This window comes from Humulus lupulus, chromosome 3 (genome assembly GCF_963169125.1).
Source record: "Humulus lupulus chromosome 3, drHumLupu1.1, whole genome shotgun sequence".
In the NCBI taxonomy this organism is placed as follows: domain Eukaryota; kingdom Viridiplantae; phylum Streptophyta; class Magnoliopsida; order Rosales; family Cannabaceae; genus Humulus; species Humulus lupulus.
The window spans coordinates 154,589,904-154,601,146 of NC_084795.1; the positions used below are offsets into that span (position 1 = coordinate 154,589,904).

At 35.2% G+C, this 11,243-nt stretch overlaps 1 long non-coding RNA gene across 2 annotated transcripts; it reads left to right on the forward strand.

The window, feature by feature from the left end:
- Positions 1–200: 200 nt before the first annotated feature.
- Positions 201–5,266, forward strand: LOC133823232 (uncharacterized). Of its 2 annotated transcripts, XR_009888199.1 has the most exons (3): positions 201–1,821; positions 2,984–3,112; positions 4,987–5,266. It is a non-coding gene; the product is annotated as an uncharacterized LOC133823232 (long non-coding RNA). The 2 variants fall into 2 exon arrangements; XR_009888198.1 differs by lacking the exons at positions 2,984–3,112; positions 4,987–5,266 and adding an exon at positions 1,917–2,422.
- Positions 5,267–11,243: the final 5,977 nt, after the last annotated feature.

Here is an 11,243-nt window from a genome sequence, read left to right on the forward strand (position 1 = left end):
TTTTAAATACTTGACTCAATATTCAGCCTTTTTAGTGTAGCATCTGTCTTGTGTTAGCGAATTAGTCACTAGAAATGTACTTTTTTCTTAACTGTACAATGCTTATATATGTATCTGCCTGGTACTGATAGAATTTTCTTTGGACTAGAATTTTCTGTCTATAATTCAAAACACAAGAATTAATTTTTCTCAGAGAATTCCTTTATTGATGAGAGTGGCAAAGAATACAACTAGCTTTCGAGAGGCTAGTCTCTCCAATTTACAACCTTTTCGAGAGAGCTGCTCTCTCCTCTGAGTAAGACCCTTCTTTTTCCGAGCTACCCTTGCAAATGAACCCCCCTATCTATTTATAGGTATTGGACATCATAACATGATGCCAACTAGGATCCTATAGAATTAATACAACTCAGCTCCCCCTAAATAAATGTCAACTAGATAAAAGAAGGAGATAAAATACAATTGAGTAACAAACAAAACAACCCTGCCCTTAGTTATTTTGTGGCATCCTATTATAAAAAAACTTAACTAGAGGCTTATCAATACCTCCCCTCCCCCAAAAAAAAAAAACGTTCACGTTGTCCTTAAGGTGAAACAGTGGAAATTGGTCTTGGATGGTGGCAAATGGCTCCCATGTAGATTCAAAATGTGCCAGGTTCTTCAATATAGTGAGGACTTCTGAATGAAGAATGGCAGAAGCAGTTGGGAAGTGAAGGTCTAAGATAGCCTCAGGTTTCACTTGGAGTTCTAGCTCAGTAGTCAACTGAGGTGGGATAGCGGACGTGGCTGGTGAAGACCCGATGGCTCTATAGAGTTGGCAGATGTGGAACACGGGATGAATGTGAGCATGGTCTGGCAGTTGGAGTTTGTAGGCAACTGAACCAACTTGTTGGATGATGGGAAAAGGCCCGTAGTAATGCGCGGACAGCTTGTCATTGGTACGTTTGGCAAGTGGCCTTTGGCGGTAAGGTCTTAGCTTGAGACAGACCTGTTCCCCAATGGAAAACTCATCTAGTCGTCTTTTCACATCAGCTTGCATCTTCATGTGATGTTGAGCTCGGAGGAGATGCATTCAGAGTTCACCAAAAATTGCATCACGAGATTCGAGCAACTCATTGACAGATGACACTATGGAAGTTCCTTTCCGATTAGGTATGAGTGGTGGTGGATCTCTTCCGTAAAGGGCTCAGAATAGGGTACTCTTCAATGAATTATGGTAGAAGGTATTGTTGGAATACTCGGCCCAAGCAAGCCAGTTAGACCAGAGTTTCAGAATGCTGGTAAGAAAAACACTTTAAGTATGTTTCAAGGCAGCGTTTAGTACATCCGATTGCCAATCAGTTTGTGGATGGTAGGCAGTGCTTTTCTTTAGGGTAGTTCCTTGTAGCTTAAAGATGACTCCAAAATAAGCTAAGGAGGATCCGGTCCCTATTGCAGACAATGGATTGGGGAACTCCATGTAGTCTAATGACCTCATGAAAACTTCAGCCATTGTGAGAGCGGTAAAAGGATGCTTCAGCTTTATGAAATGGGAATATTTGGAAAGGCAATCCACTACCACCAAAATGGTATCCCAGCCCTCCGATTTGGGAAGGCCCTCTATAAATTCCATAGTCACCGGATTTGAGATCCAATTTAGATAAGATTGGAGCACCATTAAGTTCATCCAATAACTCATTAATAATGGGTATTGGAAACTTATTTGGAATGGTCACTCTATTAAGAGCGCGGTAATCAACACAAAATTACCATGAGCCATCTTTCTTTTTGAGAAGAAGAATCGGGCTTTAAAATGGGCTGGTACTTGGCTGAATTATTCCCACAGTAAGCATTTCTAATATCAACTTTTCAATTTCAGCCTCTTTAGAATAGGCATAATGGTAAGGCCTCATGCTGATAGGGGTAGTTCCGAGTTGCAGGGTAATCGCATGCATGAGGGAACGGGCTGGGGGAAGGCCTTCAGGCATATCAAACACATCAGTAAAATCAGCAGGAATTTGTGTAAAAAATTATGGTACTTGTCGACCCGAATCGCTGGGGTCATGGCTGGAGTAAGTGAACTCTAGGATGCTGCCTTGTCTCTCTACTTGAAGAGTCCTTGCCGTTGTTTTTAGGGACACCAAAGATCGATCAAGTGAGGGGTCCCCTTTAATTAACACCCTTCGTTTGCCAAGTTGGAACTCCATTGTTTGTAGCTTCCAATCTATGTTAGTCATGCCAAGTGTAGCCAACCATTAGTTCTAACCAATGCCTATATATTCAGGGAGGATCTTTCTGTGGGGGTAGCTTGAGATTAGATAGAGTTTACTCTAGTGGGAGAGACCAATCCTCTCGAAAGATTGGGATAGGAGAGAACAAGCCTCTCGAAAGCTTGTAATTTGTATCATTGCTACCGTTTCAATAAAGATCTTTGAGGGATTCTTCAGCCTTTACTGTTGAGATACTGAGAGTTTAATTCTTACTAAGAAAAAACTTATCACCATGTTGGTTTCCTTTAGTTGTGTAAAGATACTATTATTAAATACTATTCTCTTATTGTTTTTAGTTAATTTAGTTATGTAAAGATATTGTTATCAAGCATTAGTCCCCACTATAGACTGTAGCTATGTAGAGTGGCAGAAGCTTTACATAGAAATTAAAATCAAATCAAATTCAATTCTGCACTGATGAAGAATTATTGCAAAGAACACATATAAAATAAAATGGAACCAATGATTTTCCAGTATAGATAAGCTTTGTTGATGTTGTTGGAAAAGAATGGAGCCATAAGAGTTTTTCTAAAGAATTCTTTGATAATATTATTTCTATGTACAAACAATATTTTCTTTGTTTTTAAGATTTTCGAAATGTCCTCTTAGAATATTGCCGATGCCCAAAGTTCTTCATCTGCCTCTGCATCTATAATGCCATTTGTATTTTCATAACTTTTGCTTAGAATGTAGTTTGATTTTAACTTAATCAAAAGATATTGTGGTTTTATTTTCAGGTCAAAAAGTGTGACTTCGCAATTACGTTTGCTTATTCAAAAAGCTAATATACTCAGACTAACAGGAGTCTTTTATACAAGCAGAGGCTTGACCAAAGATGTTTAGACCTTTAAAAAACTGAAGCTGAGGTATTATTTATTTATAGCTGATTTTGTTTGACACTCTCAGCCTCTCACTCTTGTATTTTAATGTTTATTATATTTTAATTTAAATACTATTTTTGTTGCAGATTTTGTGTGGTGTCTAGTTTCTCTCATATTTCTTTACTAACTATTTGATAAAATACTAGTGTAATTCTTGTTTAGTTACTAATTGTCTGATAAATTGCTTCAATGAAAATATGAATATTATGAATAGATTTTATGATTTTTGTGATTCTTATATTCTTGATTTTGGATCACTACTTATTCTTGTTTTTTATTTCACAGGCTTTTCTAATTAGTAATATCGCATTCCTTGATTTGTTGGATAATGGATTAAGATTATTTTTTTACTTGAGGATATGACCTTTTGTCTACTCAATTCAGTTTTTTACTTGAGGATATGACCTTTTGTTATACGATGTTTAGTATATAATTTATTTTTCATTCATTTATCTTCCTTTTCACATCAGAAAAATAATATTTTCCTGTGTACTATTTTGGCCACATTTTCTTTATGCCTGTAGAAAAACAGGGCTTTCCACATTACATCATTAATAGATGATTCCTTTGAGAAAGAGATCAAATGTTTCCCCTTGTACTGTTTCATTTTATATTCTCTTAAATCGTACCGAAAAGGGAAGCTGTTGTTCTAAAAAGAACGCAAGACCTGATGTGCCAATTTGGAACTAGTTTTGAGTTATGCATGTTGCTTATTATTGGCTGTGTTTTTATGTTGCAGTGAACTTATTTCTATGGAGAATTGATACTCTACTTTTGTCCCTATAGATGTCTAATCATTTTAGTGTAATGGATGCTTAATATACTAATGTTGCATCAAGTTAATTTTCTGTGTAATGTTTTCAGTTTTCTAATGCTCATTTATTTGGCTTAACAACAAGAGCATACAACACAAATGGGCCTTCATGCTACCTATATGTGTTTAAGGTCTCGAATTGCATGACTAGTGTGAAGTAACCCTTTTGAGTTCACATTTGTGGTCTACCTATTCATTTTGTGTATAAGAATGCCTTTTGATTAAAACAATTCATGTACCATACAATATAGATTCTCAACCTTGTACTGTTATGTAATTGGACCCAAATTATATGATGCCAATGCCATTTATAAAATAAAGAGTCCTGTCGTAAGTCTAAATTTGACAAGGCTAATGATTTTGGTGCGCCTTTTGGATTAGTTTCTCTTTGTTTCTATTTTTATATAGTAAATTATCTGTGTTATTTACTAGCAGGGTCTTGGTGTAATCTATTTGTTTTACTTAGTCTCCATGGAGAAAGTATTATTATTAGTTGTTTCTTGGATCATTGCTGCGTTTTTATTAATTAAACATCTATATATATACATATAATTCATAGAAAATAGTTTTTGTTATTAAAAAAACCAAAAGTGTACTAATTGATAATAGTTAAATACAAGTAGAATCCTAGCATTTATATGTTTTAATCAAGTATAATGGTGTTTAGTAAAATAAATGAGAATATTTTGACCATGTTGTACATCACTCAATATTCCTAGGTTATTATGTACCTAATTTTTCTATTTTTTTTCTCATTAATCCATCTCATTTGTGTTAACACGCCTGCTAGTACTAGTGAGACTTATCTTTATATATATATATATATATATATATATATACACTATATTTAATGTTAGTTTTGGTAGCAGAACAATTCACAATTATATCTATATATGTGTGCTAGCTTATGTGTTTCATTTACTATTCTGTCCACTAGTGCTAGTACAAAATCATGACCTTGTTATGAATTTTTAGTATAAGAAATATTTGTGTCAAGAGAATTCTGTTCTATTTCTTTAAGAACAACTATTTCTTTTTATGACAGAAAATGAAGAATCACCTAGCTGCCAATTTGTGAAGAAGTATGAAGAACAGGGTGCTATTAAGTCCATGAAGTCAAGTGCAAACTTTATGTTATGAAAATTACAAATTGTTACAAATTATTCCAATAAATATTGTTCTTCAATATATAATATTATTAGAAAATTTTGTTATTAAGAAAAATAAAATAGTTTTGTAAATGTTATGAAATAAGGTTTGAGAATATGTAAATTGTGTACTAGAATAATTAGCATTACTTTTAACAAATGTCATCAACACTATTAGAGAACATTTTGTAAGTGTCATAGTACCAACTTATATGACAAATAAAATGTGTTGTAAAATTATTCACATTGCTTAAAAAAATCTTATGGGAAGTGTGGGAGAGAACAATTGGAAATGCCATCGTAGTAAGCACTTGTGATTTGCACATAAGTAGTGATGACAGACTCAAAAACGTTATGAAAAAAAAGCTAAAATATTGGTCTTCATCACAGTGTCGCCTCACATTTTAAAAACGCTATGAAATGGCAAGAACTTTTAATAATATGCGATGACATAGCATTAGATTTAACTCTATTTATTTTCAATGCTAGTGTTTTAGAAACGCTATTGAAATGTCTTTTTCTTGTAATTCTCATTAGTAACTCATTGATAGAAGATTAACTAACTGTATTGGTTACAAAAAATTTATTGTGTATTCGAGGTTTGGAAAATACGCTCTATTAATTCAAGATTTCAATTTCGAAACTATAGTGGAGTCACGAGTAATTAATAAATTGTGAGATAGTTTATTTAATAAATAAACTCACGGGAATTTATTGAAGCTTGTATTCATAGATCAATTGTCCCCATGACGTCTCTTATCAAATAAAGTTTAATAGTATCAAACATTTGATTTAATTATCAATTAGAAATATCAGATTGAGTGGGTCAATTTAGTGATATTTATATGTAATAAGAATTTGAGAATAAAAGAGTCTTTGAGCGAATTTATTAATATTGATAAATTGATGTCAATATAAATAAATAAAATTAAATATAGTTGCAAATTATAATTAGCTAATTTGAATAAAGATTTAATTAATTAAAAAATAAATAAACAAAAAGACTTTTAATTTATCCCAATTGGGATTTAAATTCAAGACAAAGTGTCCAAGTCCATTTGTGGGAGCCTAAGGATTTTGATTTTTTTGTTTATTATTTTAATTAATATAATTACAATAAAGTCCATTAAGTTGCCTATATAAGGAATGTTATGTCTATGGTTTTCATAAGATAGTCTCAGGTGATTCATTTGGGTAAGTGAAAACCTAGACAGTCTAATTATTTCTTGGCCGCTCACTCTCTTGTTCTTCCCTCTCTAATTTTGTCTCATGTGTTGAGAACTTGCCCACTCTTTGTTAGACTTGATTTAGAGATAGACTTTGGCATAGTCTAAGCAGTTTATATTCATGACAATTCCTAGCATCCAGAAATGACAAAAGGATAGAGATTCTAAAGGAACGAGACATTATTCCGCCGTGTATTCATAAGTTTCTACATCTTTGTGTTTGTTTTAATTTACGAATCTGATGTTTAAATGTATTCCATGGGATTCTATGTTTCTATTCATTTTTTGGGAAAATAATAAGGAGCATGCATCTAGATTTAAATTCCAACATCCTACACAATTCTGGGTAAATGATATCAGTGTTTAATGGTCACCTTATTCAGCTCTCGATAATCTATGCACATGCTCTTGGACTCGTCTTTCTATTTCATTAATAGAACTGGGGTTCCCCATGGAGAATGGCTTGGTCTAATGAACTTCTTGTCTAATAAATTTTACAATTGCGCCATTAAATCTTTGAGTTCAGCTTGTGCCATCCGATATGGTGCTTTTGAGATCGGTGCTGTTCCCGGAATTAGCTCTATTTTGAATACAACTTTTCGATCTGGTGGTATCCCTGGAAGATCATCAGGAAATACTTCAGGGAATTTGCATACCACCAGTACGTCGTTCGGTTGCAACTTTATCTCCATCTCCTTGTCCACAATGCATGCATGGTATCCAATGCATCTATCATTCAACATCGTTCTCTCCTTAAGTGCTAAGATCATTGGCCACTTCATTTCTCTAGACGTGCTCTTGAATTAGAACGAATGCTCACCTACTAGAGCGAAATCACCTTTTTGCGCTTGCAGTTGATAATGGCCCATTTGGTCAACCAATTCGTATCAAATATGATAGTGCACGTGTATATATCCAAAACAAATAGGTCAACTGTCAATTCATGTCCTTCTATCCAGACTAGTACGACTCTAACCCATGACTGCACCAGCATATTCTCTCCTGAAGGTAAGGATACTTTGAACATATTACACATAGGCTCAGGCAATCTGTCTATTTTCTTCACAAGGAAAAAAATGTAAAAGAATGTGATACACCAGTGTCCATCAATGCATATGCTAAAATTTGGCAATAGGAATCTGACTTGCCACCATTTCCGACGATCCAACTCGCATATCGCCTTGAGTGAGAGCAAGGACTTGCGACGGGGCTCATATAAACTTTATGTTGACTGTTTCCACTTTTTGGAATTGGACTTGGGTAATCTTTTGCAAATTGTTCGAGGCCACCGCATGTGAAACAGGCAATGGAATTGAAATCGCCCAGATAACGTCGGTTGCATTTAGTATTATCAGGCCAAATCTCAAATTCACGCCTGGATTTCTTGTCAGAACTTGACCCCCGACTAAGAGGTCCTGCCCCCTCTTGTTGCCTCTATTTTTTGTAAATTGTAGCGTCTCGAAACTTCTAATAGAATTAAGTTCTTTGATTAGTATGTCGGGAGGGCACTTGGGGGTAATTAGTGTCAATTAATTGATTTATGTGATTTACATGATTATATGATTGAGTATGCATGATTATGTGTATTAAATGTGTTTCGAGACCTGCTTTTATTTAAAAGGGGCATTTTCATAATTTTGACATGCTTAGGGTATATTTGTGATATTCGACATAAGTGGGTCCTTTCGAGCAATTTTAGCAGAAAAGTCAACGGGAATAAATACCTGGCTCGGGTCGAGCCTAGGGATATTTCAAGAATTTTTTATATTTTTGGGACTTATTGGTAAATGAAACAAGTTGGGGGAAATATTTGTTTTTGGAAGATTAGTGGATTAAATTGGGAATTATAGGTATAATTTGAGGTTTAGTGAGAATTTATGCAAATGATTAAAATGCCCATGGGTTTGGTTAAAGGTAATTTGGATGGAGAGGGTATTTTGGTCTTTTGACCAACAATTAGGCAACTATGCAAAGTCTAATAGCATAGCCTTCCCACACGTTCAAGGCATCCTTTGTTTTGAGTTTTCATTTCTTCACAAGCTTAACAAAGAACTAAGACCATCCAAGCTTGATCAAGTTGATTTTTGAAGATTTCTTGAGTAAATATTGCTTCCAATTGGGATTAGGAGCTGCTAAGGTCTTCACTAACCTATGAAATTTCAAAAATTAAGAGAGGTAAGCTTCTTCTCTTCTCTAATTTTCAAGTTCTTCATGTGTTCTTGGTTTTGGAGATTTTTAGTTCAATTTCGAAAATGGAAGCCTCTAGGGAAATTTTTTATGGTTGTTGATGAATGTAATTAGTTAAGATTTGTTTTTGTAGGTTTAATTTGGATTGGAAGTGGATAAATTGCAAAAATTAGTCTGATTTTCAAGATTTGGGAGAAATGGATTTTAGAACTCTACATCCCCAATTCATGCTTATTTTGTGTAATTGGAGATATAATTGGCACCTAAAGAGTGTATGTTGGTGGGCTATCTGTTTTATGGGTAATTTAGTGTTAAATTATGGCTGGGGAATCTATTTTGGCGATTTTTAGGCTTGAGAAATCGCATGGAAAAACTCAGATTTTATGGGTTTTCGCAGCGGTGCTGCGACCCAAATTCATGTAGAGGTGCAATATATTTCTCTTTGCCTGCCCTGATGCCAAGGGGTCGACGCCACAGTGCCAATGCACTTTCATGGGGAAATTTTTTTTCTAGGATTTGGAAATCAGTCTCGGGGGCTCGAGGGACAATTCCATTACCTGGTTTGATGGAATTGGAGATCCTAGGAACTAGGGTTTAGTCTTGGAGCCCGTTATCAAACACAGTTCTTAATAAGCATACCATTTGTGTTATGGTACAAATGGATTGCACTCGGGGTCGTTTCATTTTCTACACAGGGCTTGAGGTAAGAAAACTGGTGTTGGGAATAGTGCCCTTAAAGCAATTGTAGTTGACGATAATTTTAATGAAATGAATAAATGAATTAAATTATTGTGTATATGTAGCTTATGTACTATATTATTGTTAATAATATTAAGTAAATATATGAAAATTCCCAAGTTCATCTATGTGGCCTTAATCTCATATTGGTATGAGAGGATCGAGATTAAAATAATAGACTTAAATAGTTCATAGTAAAATAAAGTTGTAGAATCTTTAGATTAATTACTGCTAGTACGGTCAACTAGTATTATGAATGCATGTGACCTAGATCTCATTTACTAGTGTAGTAGAACACTTTAGTGGAGGTACTTTGCATACTGAGAGTATGTAGAACTGGACCGGATGTGATTTGATAATACTAGTTTAAATATTGTTCCGTAGTATTATAAAACATATTAACTGATGATCATATACAAACTGATCTTAATCCTAAAGTTACTATGAACTCTTATGTATGACATTTGATCCTTTGATTAATGCATTATAGTTTGTCAGAATGATCAGGCTAAGAACTATTGTTTTGGGGAATCAATGATGTATATGGTTGAGGACATAGCTTAACAGATATGAAATCTATACCTTCTGATAGATTGAATGATGGTTCCCTACTGGGTTGGTTTTGGGAACTGAAAAGGTTATTGACGTCAAATTCATAATTAGATTATGAATTAAACTTCACTAGTGAAGTCAATGCTACACTAGGAAACAAGATATAATTAAAAGGGTAAAACGACAATTTTATTTCCACTTATTTATGAATCATCAATAGAAGATTAATTTATATGTAATGATTATATCAATGGATACTTTATGTAACGCCCTACTACCTTAGAGTCGTTACTATGTGAGTTATAAATGTGTCATTAGCTTGCTAATCGAGGTTTTATGTTAAAATTGTGACTAAATTGAAATAAAACTCATTTAATGACATTAATTATAAAGATTTGGACATTCATTGAAATCATAAAAAGTTATACAGTTGGGATCCCAAAATACTGTTTGGAGTATATATTACAAATCAAAAATATAATTACGGTTGACCTAAGCGACAAAGTAGTTCATTACAGTACATTTCCCAAAATAACCCTGGCTGTGGCAGCCAGGTAGGCTGAACATGTACCCGTCGCTCCACGCTCTCCGTACTCATGGTTGGTCAACTTTTCCTTCGCCCTTACTAGCACCATAGAGCACCCGTGAGTCAAAGCCCAGCAAGAAAACTCAACATATAACATATCACATATTAATCCAATAATATACAACAAAATAATCAACAGACTAAACACATAGCGGTCTATGCCGACTTAGGTGCTTTACCAGGCCTCGAGTTCGTGGTCTTCACGGAGTGGGTGGATATAGCACCCTTGGAGGGTCTCACTCTAGCGACCAGCACTCAGCGTGCTTGATGTCGATCTCGGCCCCTTGCTGTACCCGGCTTCTTGCCGTTCTCGGCCTTTTCCAATCATTCATAAACAGGCATAACACAACATAATATTCTGTAACGCCCTACTTCCTTAGAGTCGTTAAAAGTTTGACACCTGGGATCCCAAAATACAGTTTAGAAACATTTACATCATATAAATCGAACCAAGTCGACTAAACGACAAAATCTAAGTTTATTTACAACCATCTCCCAAAATCCTTTGGCTGTGGCAGCCAGGCAGGCCCAACATGTACATTCTGCTTTACACCTGCTACACTCATGGTCGGTTGGCTTTCTCCTTACCCTTACCTGCACCACAGAGCATCTGTGAGCCGAAGCCCAACAAGAAAACCCACAAACAGATAACATATGCAACACATGTAACAAGCATATAAACAGGCCTCCAATGGCCTAAACACATACGGCCTAGCCGTCCCAGGCGTTTACCAAGCCCTGGGTTCGCGGTCCACACCGTGAGGATATCCCAGGTGTCCTTTTAGGGACTCACCCTGGCAACTCACACTCCACGTGCTCAACGCTGCTCCCGGCCCCTTGCCGTACTCGGCCTTACACTCAACGT